This window comes from Oncorhynchus mykiss, chromosome 12, assembly GCF_057628025.1.
Source record: "Oncorhynchus mykiss isolate SJ-2025 chromosome 12, ASM5762802v1, whole genome shotgun sequence".
Lineage (NCBI taxonomy): Eukaryota > Metazoa > Chordata > Actinopteri > Salmoniformes > Salmonidae > Oncorhynchus > Oncorhynchus mykiss.
In genome coordinates, this window is record NC_143033.1 from 93,486,580 (window position 1) to 93,503,492 (window position 16,913).

General features: G+C 40.5%; 1 protein-coding gene across 8 annotated transcripts in view; it reads left to right on the plus strand.

Annotated features, from left to right (window-relative positions):
- The first annotated feature begins 6,269 nt into the window (after positions 1 to 6,269).
- The window catches only part of LOC110486939 (lipopolysaccharide-induced tumor necrosis factor-alpha factor homolog), a 34,625-nt gene continuing 23,981 nt past the window's right edge, over positions 6,270 to 16,913 (plus strand). Inside the window, exons 1-6 of one of the 8 annotated variants that reach the window (XM_090194178.1) lie at positions 6,270 to 6,598; positions 6,725 to 6,809; positions 9,980 to 10,098; positions 10,225 to 10,309; positions 13,822 to 13,940; positions 14,067 to 14,151. The gene's annotated coding sequence lies outside the window, so the exon portion shown is untranslated. Of the gene's footprint in view, positions 6,599 to 6,704; positions 6,810 to 9,979; positions 10,099 to 10,201; positions 10,310 to 13,821; positions 13,941 to 14,066; positions 14,152 to 15,707; positions 16,369 to 16,913 lie in introns of those variants that run through there. The other 7 variants (XM_090194180.1, XM_090194182.1, XM_090194183.1 and 4 more) reach the window with 7 other exon arrangements.

The window sequence follows — 16,913 nt, forward strand, 5'->3', positions numbered from 1 at the left end:
TTTGACAGAGACAGACACTCAGGCAGACAGAGACAGAGATGAAATAAAAATTATATTCTGGTATTTACAGTGTTTACATAATCAACATGAGAACTTCTCAAATAAATGTCCCAACATGAAGAATTTCTCAGCTGTGTGAATGGTCAGGGAACTATTTTGGTAATGCCTTGCAGTCCTACTATAAACACATTGTTTTGAAGCATTACAATCCAGTGTTATTTCCCAGTGGTTAGGCCATAATACACGAGTGGGAGAATGAGTCAATCTATAAAGTACATCATGTGACTTTTCATTCAATTTCTGCCTGCTTACTCTTACCTTCTGATAACAGTCCCTCTCAACAAGATCTCGCAGTCTCACTGCAGAATTAGATGTTCATCCACGTTCTCCAAACGTCAAATTTTGAAGTTGTTCCAAACGGCACATTTCAAAGTGTTTTTGTTGCTCCTGGTGCTCTGTACCGTTCCATAAAGGTTACGTTTAGGAACTCATTAAGATTAACATTAAGTTAAGACACACATTCCCTATGGTAAAGGTGAGGGTTAAGGCCTGGGATAGGGTTTGAACATTAAGTTAAGACACACATTCCCTATGGTAAAGGTGAGGGTTAAGGCCTGGGATATGGTTTGAACATTAAGTTAAGACACACATTCCCTATGGTAAGGGTTAAGGCCTGGGATAGGGTTTGAACATTAAGTTAAGACACACATTCCCTATGGTAAGGGTTAAGGCCTGGGATATGGTAAATCAAATAAAAACAAAATAGTGTCCACGAATGGGATCAAACATGCAACCTTCTGATCCAGAGTCACAGAAATCATCCCTGTATGAAGCATTTCACATCATATGATGCTAAATGCATCATATGGGGATGATTTCTTTCTTTTAAAGTTACATATCTTGAAAACTTGAGTTGTGACATTTTGGGACTATGTCAACAAAGGACTAATGAAGCAAATACAAAAATATAGTTTTTGGGTGGTGTTTGTCTTTAAGTACAGTGGTGGAAAAAGTAATAAATTGTCATTCTTGAGTAAATAGTAAAAGTAAATGCTTTGCATCAAATTTCCTATATTAAGTAAACCAGAAGGCACAATTTAATTTTTTACAATTTATTTAAGGGCAATCAGTCACTCAGACACCTCCAACACACATAATTTACAAATGCAGTATTTGTATTTAGTGAGTACGCCATATGAGAGGCAGTAGGGATGACACCACGTTATATTGATAGGTGCGTGAATTGGACCACACTCTGCTGTTCTGCCCCTGAACAAGGCAGTTAACCCACCTAGGCCGTCATTGAAAATAAGAATATGTTCTTAACTGACTTGTCTAGTTAAATAAAGGTAATAAAATACTGTGGCCCTGCCTGAGCATTCGAAATGTAACGAGTCAGGGAAAATGTATAGAAGTAAAAATGACTTCTTTCATTGTTCATGTTTAACAGTAACTTCACTTATCCAAGAATAATTTGTTTTCACTGTGGTGTTGAACAATGTGAAAAGTTGCTGTTAGGTGGGTTTGAGTTAAGATAGAATGGACTCTTGCACTTTTTCTCTCACCCTCCCTCCTTCTCTCCCTCTCTTTTCCTTTTCCCCCTCCCCTCTCCCCCACTCTGTCTCTTTCTCTCTCTCTCTTTTCCTTTCCCCCCTCCACTCTCCCCCACTCTGTCTCTGTCTCTCTGTCTCTTTCTCTCTCTCTCTCTCTTTTCCTTTCCCCCCTCCACTCTCCCCCACTCTGTTTGTCTCTCTGTCTCTTTCTCTCTCTCTCTCTTTCCACCCACCCTCCACTCTGTCTCTGTCTCTTTGTCTCTCTCTCTTTTCCTTTTCCTCCCCCCCCCACTCTGTCTCTGTCTCTCTGTCTCTTTGTCTCTCTCTCTTTTCCTTTTCCTTCCCCCCCCACTCTGTCTCTGTCTCTTTGTCTCTCTCTCTTTTCCTCCCCCCCCCTACCCCACTCTGTCTCTGTCTCTCTGTCTCTTTGTCTCTCTCTCTTTGTCTCTCTCTCATGTTGGTTGAGTTATTCAGGCCTCCATGTAAAACAGTGACAGGGTTCACTTCCATGTCAACTGTTTGTCTGTTAGCTTCACTAAACAGAGGTCAAATACCACTTAGTCACAAACAACATCATTAGGTATCTGCTTAATATACCCCCCAGAACACATGTTGGAGGAAATGAATCCCAAGCAGTGGGTCTGTTGCTTGTACAGCTCGGGGTGGAACATCTGAAGCTGAACCACATGTATAATATTGGAAAAAAGTTTATTTCACTTTAACGTGTTATCCCCTGGGATGTACTCAGTATTTCCCCCCATTGAATCAAATCAAATCAATGCCATTGTTGTTGTGTGTGTGTGTGTGTGTTTGATTTCAAAGCCTAACTGTACACATGCATGTGGTTGTTTCAGAGCGGTTACACAATGCATGTATGTTTAAAATAAATTGTTGCTGACCGTGTGTCTCTAACCCCTTCGATTGTGTGTGTGTGTGTGCGTGCGTGTGTGTGCGTGTGTGCGTGCGTTCATTGTTTCTGAAATTGTCCGATAGAAATTCTTGTTCGTCACTGATGATTACACCCTAGATCAGCTAGAGGCAGGCAAGAGTGTGCAAGGCGGTATTGAATGTGTCACTGTCTGTCACCATGATTACAAAAATTGTTCTCTCGACCAGTGCACCTACGTTGTAAACTTTCATTCAGAGGCTAGTTTGTAGCAACCTCATGATGGATATAGGGAACATGTGAGTATCATGTAGTAGCCTAAGCCTATCGATGTTACACTGAGCTGGTTGAATGGAATATGAAAGACAGTTATCCAATATGCTGAAAAAAATAAGACCAGGATCATCTTAAATGGCACCAACCGCCACTGTCGTGTAGAGAACAGAAATGTGTATTTTTGCATAGTTACAACCCAACTCCTGAGAACCAATGGAGACATGCATGCACACACACACACACACACACACACACACCACCATGACCAAAAACAACGTGATCATAATCAATATTTTATCTAGAAAAACTGTGTCCGGATCCTCTGTTGTCCCTCTGATCTCAAATCAGATCAATACTTATATGGTTAATAATACCATGTTGTATTATTAACCATATAAATGGTGGCACAACAACACTATCCAGTCCACTGTCATGTGACAGATCCATGTTACCGTAATGCAATGTTGACTTATTATGGTATTGTAATGATACTTTATTAAGATAAGATCACTTTATTGTTCATTTGCACACAAGGTCCAACAGGAATTTGAGTTCTTCTTTTAACCCAACATCCGAAAGACACATACATACACATACACTTACAGGTTTAGGAGAGGTGTGGGGGGATGTCTTGCTCAAGGGCACAACGGCTGGCAATGGCATCTAGGATTTGATACCAGCATCCCCCCGTTTGCCAGTTCACTTCCCGCCAGATTAAAGTATTACTCAATTGTATGTATTAGTCAATTCAACACTGACTCCTACTGACGATTTGTTAGAATGAGAAATGACAATGTTACTGACCTTTACTGACCCTGCCCGCATCTGATTGGCTCAGGCTCTTTTGGCAGTCCTGTGACTGGCCATTCTCAACACGTCACTACAAAAAACTACCAATAATGACTTTTTTTTGAATCACCAATTTCTGTCTCAGATGAATGCTGCCCTCTGCTGCATACAAACATCTACTTTACACAGGTCTGCTCTATCCAGCCTGTAATGTTTTCCATGTTTTGACGGCTCTAGGTTTCTATGTTCAGCTCTAGGTTTCCATGTTCAGCTCTAGGTTTCCATGTTCAGCTCTAGGTTTCCATGTTCCGCTCTAGGTTTCCATGTTCAGCTCTAGGTTTCCATGTTCAACTCTAGGTTGAGCAGGTAGTGTGAAGTAGAGCAGGCCAGACTCTAGTGGATGACATAATAATTATGCATATTTGAAATGGTCAAAATATGGCATCCTGGTTTATTTTACTTCTGTTGCAATTTACTATCGTCTACTAGGGGCAACGCAAGCACCTATTACCAGCTAGCGGGCCTCGTTACAGATCTACAGGTCAGAGGATGTTGGGTTCAATCCCAGTGCTAGGCACTCATTTTAATATAGAGTTTAAAATGTTTTAGCATATGCCTATTTATTTCTGCAACAACACACTCATCACAAATGTTAAGCAAGCTAGTTACAGTGACTCCTATAGACATGATTGACATCAGGAAAAGAGGGTGGGCTATCAGCTGATCGTTGATATTGATGATTGATGTAAATCTGCTAGTTAGCTAGCTCAATACTTTTTTTTACTGATTGTGATTCATCTTCAATGCTCTTAAATAATAACTTCATCATATAGCCAGGATATATGGCTGGCTGGCCATATAGAGAGAGGCTTGTGAGGATATTTTAGTATAGGGTGGTTAGCTAGAGTCTAGACTACCTGTGTTCAGTGCTTCATTTGTACCAGAACGCATAAAAAAATCTCCTTTATAATAAAGCATTGCATGCATATCAGTGCATTTGCATAGTGGCATAGAGCAGTACAGTAGAGGCACATACAGAAGTTGCACACATGGGGAACATTTTTATTAGCATAGGGTCCAGGAAAAAATGGGCCTTTTATTACCACATTTGATGCAATTATATGTCCTTTTACATGACTGGAGGCTGAGCAAAATCTTTTTTTCAGCACAAATGATGGAAATGACAGGCTACTTTGACACTGACAAACTGAGAATCGAAGTTCAATAAAAACAACCTTGTCTTGAATCAATCAATAGCTCAGGCCTCGGTCTGTGGAGACTCACATATGAGGAGGAGATTATAGTCCTAAAAAATCTTTCCAGTTTCACTGACTCAGATGCTCAGATCACTCTCTGGCGATGGCAGATGAGCTCATCCAATAGCATATCGCTCCTGTCCACAGCTCGTCTCATAGACTAGAAGTAACATAGAAAATGTAAATCCAGGACACTGAAATTAGTATGATATGTTACATTTGGTATGGTTACATAAGACAGAAGGTCCCACCATAACGCCTGTGCATTTTGGACTTCTAACCCCGTTTAAACTTTGTTTTAGCTACAGAAGTGTATCATTGGATGGATAAATATCTGTGCACGTGCTTAACAGAAAGGGTAGTCATTTTTCACATGTAATACACAGCAACGGGAAGTTTCCATACAAGTTGAGTAGTAGCAAAAAAATACAGGAAATTCACTGAGCAGCACAACCCTAAATTTGACCTATGCACATCAATAGCAGTACCAGGTCCAGTAAGCTGAGTTTGCGGTAAAAGCCCTGTGCAATATCTCAAATTTAGGGTTAGGCTGTTCATTAGATGTTTTTTATGTTTTTCTCCTATTTCCATGCCATGGGACCATGTTGGATTGTGTTGAAGTTGTAGTGAATGAAATGAACTATATTTGGAAAAAACAAATCATGGGGAAGAGCCCCCTAGGCCAGAACCCCCCCAACCCACCCCCCACATCTCCAATCAAAGTTATTCCCCTGTCTGTCACCATGTGCTGTGTCTAATGTTCATAATGTGGAGTCTTACACAGTCAGAGAATCCAACTATTAACAGATGCATGTTTTCCATTGTGTGCTGCTATTTTGGCCAGGTCTGTCTTGTAAAACAGGTTTCTACTCTCAATGTGACTAAACTGGTAAAATAAAGGTTAAAAGAGAGAGAGAGAGACCAGGCACTATTAAATCATATTCACCATCCAGGAAGTTCAAATTACAACAGGTTGTGGAAATATTCATTTTATACTAATTTGTTTCTAGAATTAATATCTAGAATATGTCCAATATTTCTCAGACATCTCATAGTAAATTAATTGGCTATTGATCGGCTGTTTTCTTGATGTTTCCACTCCTTCTCACAGTAAGATTTTTCCCCCTATTAACTAAAATAGGTGGTGTGTTTTTATAACTATTTAATATAAATGATTAATGAATAATTAACTGTATTATAATTTTATTATCCACCCTTTATGTAAGGATGACAATCCCTTAAATGGTTGAGATTTCCATCCATTCTTACAATTATGTCATATAGACTATAGTCCATGATATTTCATGCCCAGTGTTAACTGTAGGATTAAGCTGTGAGCACACTCAACCCTTTGTAAATAGCACCCTAAACAATGCATGCGTTGGTGTGTGACCACTGAAAGGTTGAGATCAGGCATCATATGAGTTTGTGATGGGCGGGGATTCTCCTGAAAGCTAATGACGGAACAGTCAGCCCAAACTGCTTCGAAATACAATCAATTTTTCAAACACAATCATTATTTTTATGAATGTCTTACTCCCTCTCTCTCTCTCACACACTCTCTCTCTCTCTCTCTCGCTCTCTTTCCCTCTCTCTCTCACACTCTCTCTCTCTCTCTCTCTCTCTCTCTCTCCTCTGTTTCCATTTCTCTCTCTCAATCTCTCTCTCCCTCCCTCTCTCTTCATCTGTTTCTCTTTCACTGAAACTGTATTGGAGCAGGTTATTTTGTTTGCATGTTCTTGTGGAACTCTTTCATTCCTTCAGCCTCCAGTGGTATTTCAACACTTTCCTGCTTGAACAGCATCATAAAACACAGGAGGTCCCAATGCTAACGTAAGGTAAGAGTTTCAACAGTTAAACAATTTCCTGTAATATCAGAAACTGTAGGAGGTCTTGGGAAGCTTGTTTTTCCTCCTCCCTCTCATACACTCTCCTCCTCCCACCACTTCTTGTTCGCTCTCCAGCCAAAGGTACCTCAGTCTTTCTCTTCTCCCAGGACCGGATAGTTCCAGGCCCTCAGCCCAGTGGTTCACCCCAGGAATCCTTCAGGTATTTGGGCCAGGGATTAGAGATTCTCCCCTTAGGAGACCATGGACTGGGAGGGATAAGGAGGAGAGGAGTATTATGCTCTGCAGTATGCGACGCCATTCAGGTCACGGTCGTCTTGGTTATTTGACGCGTGAAATAGTCTTATTTCATTTATCAAATAGTGTTATTTTATTTGTTCATTTTGACACAAAAGACCTGATGGAAACATCTACTTTACTCAGGTCTGCTCAATCCAGCCTGTAATGATTTCCATGTTCAGCTCTAGGTTTCCATGTTCAGCTCTAGGTTTCCATGTTCAGCTCTAGGTTTCCATGTTCAGCTCTAGGTTTCCATGTTCAGCTCTAGGTTTCCATGTTCAGCTCTAGGTTTCCATGTTCAGCTCTAGGTTTCCATGTTCAGCTCTAGGTTTCCATGTTCAGCTCTAGGTTTCCATGTTCAGCTCTAGGTTGAGCAGGTAGTGTGAATTAGAGCAGGCCAGACTCTAGTGGATGACATAATAATTATGCATATTTGAAATGGTCAAAATATGTCATCCTGGTTTATTTGACTTCCGTAGCAATTTACTATCATCCACTAGGGGCAACGCAAGCACCTATTACCAGCTAGCGGGCCTCGTTACAGATCTACGGCTCAGAGGATGTTGGGTTCAATCCCAGTGCTAGGCACTAATTTTAATATAGAGTTTTAAATGTTTTAGCATATGCCTATTTATTTCTGCAACAACACACTCACTCATCACAAATGTTAAGCAAGCTAGTTACAGTGACTCCTATAGACATGATTGACATCAGGAAAAGAGGGTAGGCTATCAGCTGATCGTTGATATTGATGATTGATGTAAATCTGCTAGTTAGCTAGCTCAATACTTTTTTTACTGATTGTGATTCATCTTCAATGCTCTTAAATAATAACTTCATCATATAGCCATGATATATGGCTGGCTGGCCATATAGAGAGAGGCTTGTGAGGTTTGTGTGGACAAGAGGCTTGTGAGGATATTTTAGTATTGGGTGGTTAGCTAGAGTCTAGACTACCTGTGTTCAGTGCTTCATTTGTACCAGAACGCATAAAAAAATCTCCTTTATAATAAAGCATTGCATGCATATCAGTGCATTTGCATAGTGGCATAGAGCAGTACAGTAGAGGCACATACAGAAGTTGCACACATGGGGAACATTTTTATTAGCATAGGGTCCAGGAAAAAATGGGCCTTTTATTACCACATTTGATGCAATTATATGTCCTTTTACATGACTGGAGGCTGAGCAAAATCTTTTTTTCAGCACAAATGATGGAAATGACAGGCTACTTTGACACTGACAAACTGAGAATCGAAGTTCAATAAAAACAACCTTGTCTTGAATCAATCAATAGCTCAGGCCTCGGTCTGTGGAGACTCACATATGAGGAGGAGATTATAGTCCTTAAAAATCTTTCCAGTTTCACTGACTCAGATGCCCAGATCACTCTCTGGCGATGGCAGATGAGCTCATCCAATAGCATATCGCTCCTGTCCACAGCTCGTCTCATAGACTAGAAGTAACATAGTACATGTAAATCCAGGACACTGAAATTAGTATGATATGTTACATTTGGTATGGTTACATAAGACAGAAGGTCCCACCATAACGCCTGTGCATTTTGGACTTCTAACCCCGTTTAAACTTTGTTTTAGCTACAGAAGTGTATCAGTGGATGGATAAATATCTGTGCACGTGCTTAACAGAAAGGGTAGTCATTTTTCACATGTAATACACAGCAACGGGAAGTTTCCATACAAGTTGAGTAGTAGCAAAAAAATACAGGAAATTCACTGAGCAGCACAACCCTAAATTTGACCTATGCACATCAATAGCAGTACCAGGTCCAGTAAGCTGAGTTTGCGGTAAAAGCCCTGTGCAATATCTCAAATTTAGGGTTAGGCTGTTCATTAGATGTTTTTTATGTTTTTCTCCTATTTCCATGCCATGGGACCATGTTGGATTGTGTTGAAGTTGTAGTGAATGAAATGAACTATATTTGGAAAAAACAAATGATGGGGAAGAGCCCCCTAGGCCAGAATCCCCCCAACCCACCCCCCACATCTCCAATCAAAGTTATTCCCCTGTCTGTCACCATGTGCTGTGTCTAATGTTCATAATGTGAAGTCTTACACAGTCAGAGAATCCAAATATTAACAGAAGCATGTTTTCCATTGTGTGCTGCTATTTTGGCCAGGTCTGTCTTGTAAAACAGGTTTCTACTCTCAATGTGACTAACCTGGTAAAATAAAGGTTCAAAGAGAGAGAGAGACCAGGCACTATTAAATCATATTCACCATCCAGGAAGTTCAAATTACAACAGGTTGTGGAAATATTCATTTTATACTAATTTGTTTCTAGAATTAATATCTAGAATATGTCCAATATTTCTCAGACATCTCATAGTAAATTAATTGGCTATTGATCGGCTGTTTTCTTGATGTTTCCACTCCTTCGCACAGTAAGATTTTTTCCCCTATTGACAAAAATAGGTGGTGTGTTTTTATAACTATTTAATATAAATGATTAATGAATAATGAACTGTATTATAATTTTATTATCCACCCTTTATGTAAGGATGACAATCCCTTAATAAATTGTTGATATTTCCATATATTCTTACAATTATGTCATATAGACTATAGTCCATGATATTTCATGCCCAGTGTTAACTGTAGGATTAAGCCATGAGCACACTCAACCCTTTGTAAATAGCACCCTAAACAATGCATGCGTTGGTGTGTGACCACTGAAAGGTTGAGGTCAGGCATCATATGAGTTTGTGATGGGCGGGGATTCTCCTGAAAGCTAATGACGGAACAGTCAGCCCAAACTGCTTCGAAATACAATCCATTTTTCAAACACAATCATTATTTTTATGAATGTCTTACTCCCTCTCTCTCTCTCACACTCTCTCTCTCTCTCTCTCTCTCTCTCTCTCTCTCTCTCTCTCACACACACTCTCTCTCCCTCTCTCACTCTCTCTCTCACTCTCTCTCTCTCTCTCTCACTCTCTCTCTCTCTCTCTCTCTCTCTCCTCTGTTTCCATTTCTCTCACTCTCTCTCTCTCTCTCTCTCTCTCTCCTCTGTTTCCATTTCTCTCTCTCTCTCTTCATCTGCTTCTCTTTCACTGAAACTGTATTGGAGCAGGTTCTTTTGTTTGCATGTTCTTGTGGAACTCTTTCATTCCTTCAGCCTCCAGTGGTATTTCAACACTTTCCTGCTTGAACAGCATCATAAAACACAGGAGGTCCCAATGCTAACGTAAGGTAAGAGTTTCAACAGTTAAACAATTTCCTGTAATATCAGAAACTGTAGGAGGTCTTGGGAAGCTTGTTTTTCCTCCTCCCTCTCATACACTCTCCTCCTCCCACCACTTCTTGTTCGCTCTCCAGCCAAAGGTACCTCAGTCTTTCTTTTCTCCCAGGACCGGATAGTTCCAGGCCCTCAGCCCAGTGGTTCACCCCAGGAATCCTTCAGGTATTTGGGCCAGGGATTAGAGATTCTCCCCTTAGGAGACCATGGACTGGGAGGGATAAGGAGGAGAGGAGTATTAGGCTCTGCAGTATGCGACGCCGTTCAGGTCACGGTCGTCTTGGTTATTTGACGCGTGAAATAGTCTTATTTCATTTATCAAATAGTGTTATTTGATGTGTTCATTTTGACACACAAGACCTGATGGAAACATCTACTTTACTCAGGTCTGCTCTATCCAGCCTGTAATGATTTCCATGTTCAGCTCTAAGTTTCCATGTTCAGCTCTAGGTTTCCATGTTCAGCTCTAGGTTTCCATGTTCAGCTCTAGGTTTCCATGTTCAGCTCTAGGTTTCCATGTTCAGCTCTAGGTTTCCATGTTCAGCTCTAGGTTTCCATGTTCAGCTCTAGGTTTCCATGTTCAGCTCTAGGTTTCCATGTTCAGCTCTAGGTTTCCATGTTCAGCTCTAGGTTTCCATGTTCAGCTCTAGGTTTCCATGTTCAGCTCTAGGTTTCCATGTTCAGCTCTAAGTTTCCATGTTCAGCTCTAAGTTTCCATGTTCAGCTCTAGGTTTCCATGTTCAGCTCTAGGTTTCCATGTTCAGCTCTAAGTTTCCATGTTCAGCTCTAGGTTTCCATGTTCAGCTCTAGGTTTCCATGTTCAGCTCTAGGTTTCCATGTTCAGCTCTAGGTTTCCATGTTCAGCTCTAGGTTTCCATGTTCAGCTCTAGGTTTCCATGTTCAGCTCTAAGTTTCCATGTTCAGCTCTAAGTTTCCATGTTCAGCTCTAGGTTTCCATGTTCAGCTCTAGGTTTCCATGTTCAGCTCTAGGTTTCCATGTTCAGCTCTAGGTTTCCATGTTCAGCTCTAGGTTTCCATGTTCAGCTCTAGGTTGAGCAGGTAGTGTGAAGTAGAGCAGGCCAGACTCTAGTGGATGACATAATAATTATGCATATTTGAAATGGTCAAAATATGGCATCCTGGTTTATTTGACTTCCGTAGCAATTTACTATCATCCACTAGGGGCAACGCAAGCACCAATTACCAGCTAGCGGGCCTCGTTACAGATCTACGGCTCAGAGGATGTTGGGTTCAATCCCAGTGCTAGGCACTCATTTTAATATAGAGTTTTAAATGTTTTAGCATATGCCTATTTATTTCTGCAACAACACACTCACTCATCACAAATGTTAAGCAAGCTAGTTACAGTGACTCCTATAGACATGATTGACATCAGGAAAAGAGGGTAGGCTATCAGCTGATCGTTGATATTGATCATTGATGTAAATCTGCTAGTTAGCTAGCTCAATACTTTTTTTACTGATTGTGATTCATCTTCAATGCTCTTAAATAATAACTTCATCATATAGCCATGATATATGGCTGGCTGGCCATATAGAGAGAGGCTTGTGAGGTTTGTGTGGACAAGAGGCTTGTGAGGATATTTTAGTATTGGGTGGTTAGCTAGAGTCTAGACTACCTGTGTTCAGTGCTTCATTTGTACCAGAACGCATAAAAAAATCTCCTTTATAATAAAGCATTGCATGCATATCAGTGCATTTGCATAGTGGCATAGAGCAGTACAGTAGAGGCGCATACAGAAGTTGCACACATGGGGAACATTTTTATTAGCATAGGGTCCAGGAAAAAATGGGCCTTTTATTACCACATTTGATGCAATTATATGTCCTTTTACATGACTGGAGGCTGAGCAAAATCTTTTTTTCAGCACAAATGATGGAAATGACAGGCTACTTTGACACTGACAAACTGAGAATCGAAGTTCAATAAAAACAACCTTGTCTTGAATCAATCAATAGCTCAGGCCTCGGTCTGTGGAGACTCACATATGAGGAGGAGATTATAGTCCTTAAAAATCTTTCCAGTTTCACTGACTCAGATGCTCAGATCACTCTCTGGCGATGGCAGATGAGCTCATCCAATAGCATATCGCTCCTGTCCACAGCTCGTGTCATAGACTAGAAGTAACATAGTACATGTAAATCCAGGACACTGAAATTAATATGATGTGTTACATTTGGTATTGTTACATAAGACAGAAGGTCCCACCATAACGCCTGTGCATTTTGGACTTCTAACCCCTTTTAAACTTTGTTTTAGCTACAGAAGTGTATCAGTGGATGGATAAATATCTGTGCACGTGCTTAACAGAAAGGGTAGTCATTTTTCACATGTAATACACAGCAACGGGAAGTTTCCATACAAGTTGAGTAGTAGCAAAAAAATACAGGAAATTCACTGAGCAGCACAACCCTAAATTTGACCTATGCACATCAATAGCAGTACCAGGTCCAGTAAGCTGAGTTTGCGGTAAAAGCCCTGTGCAATATCTCAAATTTAGGGTTAGGCTGTTCATTAGATGTTTTTTATGTTTTTCTCCTATTTCCATGCCATGGGACCATGTTGGATTGTGTTGAAGTTGTAGTGAATGAAATGAACTATATTTGGAAAAAACAAATGATGGGGAAGAGCCCCCTAGGCCAGAATCCCCCCAACCCACCCCCCACATCTCCAATCAAAGTTATTCCCCTGTCTGTCACCATGTGCTGTGTCTAATGTTCATAATGTGGAGTCTTACACAGTCAGAGAATCCAACTATTAACAGAAGCATGTTTTCCATTGTGTGCTGCTATTTTGGCCAGGTCTGTCTTGTAAAACAGGTTTCTACTCTCAATGTGACTAACCTGGTAAAATAAAGGTTCAAAGAGAGAGAGAGACCAGGCACTATTCAATCATATTCACCATCCAGGAAGTTCAAATTACAACAGGTTGTGGAAATATTCATTTTATACTAATTTGTTTCTAGAATTAATATCTAGAATATGTCCAATATTTCTCAGACATCTCATAGTAAATTAATTGGCTATTGATCGGCTGTTTTCTTGATGTTTCCACTCCTTCGCACAGTAAGATTTTTTCCCCTATTGACAAAAATAGGTGGTGTGTTTTTATATACTATTTAATATAAATGATTAATGAATAATTAACTGTATTATAATTTTATTATCCACCCTTTATGTAAGGATGACAATCCCTTAATAAATTGTTGATATTTCCATATATTCTTACAATTATGTCATATAGACTATAGTCCATGATATTTCATGCCCAGTGTTAACTGTAGGATTAAGCTGTGAGCACACTCAACCCTTTGTAAATAGCACCCTAAACAATGCATGCGTTGGTGTGTGACCACTGAAAGGTTGAGGTCAGGCATCATATGAGTTTGTGAAGGGCGGGGATTCTCCTGAAAGCTAATGACGGAACAGTCAGCCCAAACTGCTTCGAAATACAATCAATTTTTCAAACACAATCATTATTTTTATGAATGTCTTACTCCCTCTCTCTCTCTCACACACTCTCTCTCCCTCTCTCACTCTCTCTCTCTCTCTCTCACTCTCTCTCACTCTCTCTCTCTCTCTCTCTCTCTCCTCTGTTTCCATTTCTCTCTCTCTCTCTTCATCTGTTTCTCTTTCACTGAAACTGTATTGGAGCAGGTTCTTTTGTTTGCATGTTCTTGTGGAACTCTTTCATTCCTTCAGCCTCCAGTGGTATTTCAACACTTTCCTGCTTGAACAGCATCATAAAACACAGGAGGTCCCAATGCTAACGTAAGGTAAGAGTTTCAACAGTTAAACAATTTCCTGTAATATCAGAAACTGTAGGAGGTCTTGGGAAGCTTGTTTTTCCTCCTCCCTCTCATACACTCTCCTCCTCCCACCACTTCTTGTTTGCTCTCCAGCCAAAGGTACCTCAGTCTTTCTTTTCTCCCAGGACCGGATAGTTCCAGGCCCTCAGCCCAGTGGTTCACCCCAGGAATCCTTCAGGTATTTGGGCCAGGGATTAGAGATTCTCCCCTTAGGAGACCATGGACTGGGAGGGATAAGGAGGAGAGGAGTATTAGGCTCTGCAGTATGCGACGCCGTTCAGGTCACGGTCGTCTTGGTTATTTGACGCGTGAAATAGTCTTATTTCATTTATCAAATAGTGTTATTTGATGTGTTCATTTTGACACACAAGACCTGATGGAAACATCTACTTTACTCAGGTCTGCTCTATCCAGCCTGTAATGATTTCCATGTTCAGCTCTAGGTTTCCATGTTCAGCTCTAGGTTTCCATGTTCAGCTCTAGGTTTCCATGTTCAGCTCTAGGTTTCCATGTTCAGCTCTAGGTTTCCATGTTCAGCTCTAGGTTTCCATGTTCAGCTCTAGGTTTCCATGTTCAGCTCTAGGTCTCCATGTTCAGCTCTAAGTTTCCATGTTCAGCTCTAGGTTTCCATGTTCAGCTCTAGGTTTCCATGTTCAGCTCTAGGTTGAGCAGGTAGTGTGAAGTAGAGCAGGCCAGACTCTAGTGGATGACATAATAAATATGCATATTTGAAATGGTCAAAATATGGCATCCTGGTTTATTTGACTTCCGTGGCAATTTACTATCATCCACTAGGGGCAACGCAAGCACCTATTACTAGCTAGCGGGCCTCGTTACAGATCTACGGCTCAGAGGATGTTGGGTTCAATCCCAGTGCTAGGCACTCATTTTAATATAGAGTTTTAAATGTTTTAGCATATGCCTATTTATTTCTGCAACAACACACTCACTCATCACAAATGTTAAGCAAGCTAGTTACAGTGACTCCTATAGACATGATTGACATCAGGAAAAGAGGGTAGGCTATCACCTGATCGTTGGTATTGATGATTGATTTAAATCTGATAGTTAGCTAGCTCAATACTTTTTTTACTGATTGTGATTCATCTTCAATGCTCTTAAATAATAACTTCATCATATAGCCATGATATATGGCTTGCTGGCCATATAGAGAGAGGCTTGTGAGGTTTGTGTGGACAAGAGGCTTGTGAGGATATTTTAGTATTGGGTGGTTAGCTAGAGTCTAGACTACCTGTGTTCAGTGCTTCATTTGTACCAAAACGCATAAAAAAATCTCCTTTATAATAAAGCATTGCATGCATATCAGTGCATTTGCATAGTGGCATAGAGCAGTACAGTAGAGGCGCATACAGAAGTTGCACACATGGGGAACATTTTTATTAGCATAGGGTCCAGGAAAAAATGGGCCTTTTATTACCACATTTGATGCAATTATATGTCCTTTTACATGACTGGAGGCTGAGCAAAATCTTTTTTTCAGCACAAATGATGGAAATGACAGGCTACTTTGACACTGACAAACTGAGAATCGAAGTTCAATAAAAACAACCTTGTCTTGAATCAATCAATAGCTCAGGCCTCGGTCTGTGGAGACTCACATATGAGGAGGAAATTATAGTCCTTAAAAATCTTTCCAGTTTCACTGACTCAGATGCCCAGATCACTCTCCGGCGATAGCAGATGAGCTCATCCAATAGCATATCGCTCCTGTCCACAGCTCGTCTCATAGACTAGAAGTAACATAGTACATGTAAATCCAGGACACTGAAATTGGTATGATAAGTTACATTTGGTGTGGTTACATAAGACAGAAGGTCCCACCATAACGCCTGTGCATTTTGGACTTCTAACCCCTTTTAAACGTTGTTTTAGCTACAGAAGTGTATCATTGGATTGATAAATATCTGTGCACGTGCTTAACAGAAAGGGTAGTCATTTTTCACATGTAATACACAGCAACGGGAAGTTTCCATACAAGTTGAGTAGTAGCAAAAAAATACAGGAAATTCAATGAGCAGTCCAACCCTAAATTTGACCTATGCACATCAATAGCAGTACCAGGTCCAGTAAGCTGAGTTTGCGGTAAAAGCAAAAACACCTTACTTTGATTGCAACCACTTGAACAGCATCACAAAACACAGGAGGTCCCAATGCTAACGTAAGGTAAGAGTTTCAACGGTTAAACAATTTCCTGTAAAATCAGAAACTGTAGGAGGTCTTGGGAAGCTTGCTTTTCCTCCTCCCTCTCATACACTCTCCTCCTCCCACCACTTCTTCTTCGCTCTTAAACCAAAGGTACCTCAGTCTTTCTTTTCTCCCAGGACCGGATAGTTCCAGGCCCTCAGCCCAGTCGTTCACCCCAGGAATCCTTCAGGTATTTGGGCCAGGGATTAGAGATTCTCCCCTTAGGAGACAATGGACTGGGAGGGATAAGGAGGAGAGGAGTATTACGCTCTGCAGTATGCGACGCCGTTCAGGTCACGGTCGTCTTGGTTATTTGACGCGTGAAATAGTCATATTTGATTTACCAAATAGTGTTATTTGATTTGTTCATTTTGACACACAAGACCTGAACGGCCTTTCATACTGTAGTAGAGGTTTGGGGTTAAGAGCTAGCCTAAAGCCTGGGATACAGACCGTCACTTGTAAATGTTTGTCTACTAATTCATCTTGTATGGAGCCTACACATGTAGGATCTTAATTTGATCACCCTCTTGCTGGAGAACTTAAACGTTTGAAATTTCCACTTTGAAAAGTATCAACCCCTACAAAACGTCCATTTAATTATAATCTACATTATAGTTCACATTTCCTGAACATCTGTATTTTATCCTGTTTTCTACAGCAGTATTTGTGTTATAGGAGAGATTTATGTTGGTCTGTCCTCTGTTAAATAGTATTATTATGAGAAGAGAGGAG